Source organism: Carlito syrichta, unplaced genomic scaffold, assembly GCF_000164805.1.
Source record: "Carlito syrichta isolate Samal-C Ts95f unplaced genomic scaffold, Tarsius_syrichta-2.0.1 Scaffold289355, whole genome shotgun sequence".
NCBI classification, from domain to species: Eukaryota; Metazoa; Chordata; class Mammalia; order Primates; family Tarsiidae; genus Carlito; species Carlito syrichta.
The window spans coordinates 45641-47746 of NW_007233451.1; the positions used below are offsets into that span (position 1 = coordinate 45641).

At 61.5% G+C, this 2106-nt stretch overlaps 1 protein-coding gene across 1 annotated transcript in view; it reads left to right on the forward strand.

Moving 5' to 3' along the window:
• The window catches only part of KIAA0513 (KIAA0513 ortholog), an 18600-nt gene that overhangs the window by 14299 nt on the left and 2195 nt on the right, over window positions 1-2106 (forward strand). The gene's annotated exons all lie outside the window — the stretch shown is intronic.

Genomic DNA, 2106 nt, shown 5'->3' on the forward strand with positions numbered 1-2106 from the left:
GGGGAGGCCTGCCACGGCCTGAGCACCCCGAAATAGCCAGAAAGCCAGCATGCTGCCCCGAGACCCCAAAGGGTGCAGTGCAGTTCACGGAGGAGAGGGAACTGGCCTTCGTGGCCCCTCCTGGGCTGACCTCAACCCCGACCTCACTTGTACCTGCTTGAGGAGCTCACCCCCAAGGGGAAAAGCTTCCTTGGGAGCCCCGGAGGAACTGCCTTGTCTGCAACATCGCCCACCTTGGGGTGCACCAGGCAGCAGGTTGAGGGGCGTAGAGGAAGGACAGAGCTCTCTCTCCCAGTCACTCGAGTGTCCCCCAAAGAAAAACCTAGAACAGTGGCCAGGCACAGTAGCTCATACCTGTAGTTCTAACACTTTGGGAGGCTGAGGCAGGAGGATTACTTGAGCCCAGGAGTTGAAGACCAGCCTGGACAATAGAGCCAGACCTTGTCTCTACAAAACGTAAAAAATTAGCCGGGCATGGTGGCGTGCACCTGTAGTCCTAGCTACTCAGTAGGCTGAGGTGGGAGGATCACCTGAACCTAGGCTGTTAGGGTGCAGTGAACCATGATCGTGCCACTGCCCTCCAACCTGGGCAACAGAGTGTGACCCCGACTCCAAAACAAAACACAAAAACGTCTCCTCAAGTGGGCGGCCCCCTCCAGCCTGCGCGGGGTCGGCCTCTTTTCGTTTCTGCTTCCTGTCAGTTAGACTCTAGGTGCGTATTTTAGAGTCCCAGGCTCGCCTGTTCAAAACAGAGTCCTGCCATGGTGTCTCCCACAGGGGGTGGCCCCGGCAGTGCGTCTGTGGCTTACCGTGTGGCGACCTCACGTCTCACACAGCGCACTTTAAATGGCGCACGTGGGCCTGACACAGTCCCCTTCTGGGAACCAAGCCCGGGCCCCTCCGCCCCCCTGGGCAGCATGGTCACCGCCTTCCTGCAGAGGGCTGGGGGCATCTGGGCTTCCAGAACTGGAGGTGACTGCTCCGAGCCCAGCCGAGGGGACTGCCAGCTTCCTGGCCTCACAGGCCTCCTCCCAGGGCAGAGTGGCCTGACCACAAGCAGCCCTGCTCTCTGACCCACCCTGAGCCTCAGCAGGGAGAGGCTGAGTACTGCCTGGAGATGGGAGGTGGGGTTGGCTCCAGGCCCAGGCATCCTCGTGCCTCCAACAACCTCCTCGTTTTCGGCTCCCACTGCTGCCAGCAAGATGCCATCACCACCCTCTCTGTTCACAGAGGCAAAGCGTCTTCGTTTCGGATGGCTTCCCTTTCAGCAGGCGGTTGGCCACCCCAGGTTCCTTCCCGCTCTGCCGGTGTAGACGCAGGTCCTGGGCAGTGTTAGACCCTGAACGGCACCGAGGCTTGAGCTCTCATTGTGGAAGTGGTCTGGTTTTAGGCCTGCCCCGATCTGCTGACTGCCAGTGACCTTCTGCCTCTTCTCCATGAGGCTGGGCTGACCGTCCCAGTTCTCGTCCCAGCCAGCAAGAAGACTCGCCTCCCCGTCTGGGCCAGGAGTGGGAGGGCAGGGCTGCAGGGCCGCACGACTCCCTGGGAGCTGTTTCGTGCTGCCTGGGATTGTGCAGTGCCCAACCTGCGTGACTGAACCCAGCCAGCCTGGTGGTGGTGTGGGGATTTCTGTATGTCTGGACGGTCCTGAGAGTGACTGTTACAGGAAAGAGGTTAGGAAGAAAGTGCAGAATACCTGGAAGAAGGTTCTGGGAGTCCCCGTGGGCATTTGCCATCGGCAAGAGGAGACCAGAAGTGACCTCTGTCACCCGGCCCCGCCGAGCCGCAGCAGTGCTCGGGACGCCCACGCTGGGAGGGTGGCGAGGAGGGGAGAGCCCGTGTCCTCTGTTTCGCTCCTCTTCCTCTGGCTTCTCCGTGACCCCGACCCTCGTCCGCCTCCCCTCTCGCTCCTTCTTCCCCGATCTTCCTCTCGGTCTCATCCAGTCAGACTCGTCCGCCGAGCTTCCCTTTCAGGGAGAAATGGGTCGAAGCCAGCCGGTCCACCACAGCTGCCGTGGCCCCAGAGGCGTGCTCCCTGGTGGATACAGTGCCAGGGAGTGGCGTGGGGTTGGCTGGGTCCCGGGGAAGAGGCTGCTGGCCAGGAGG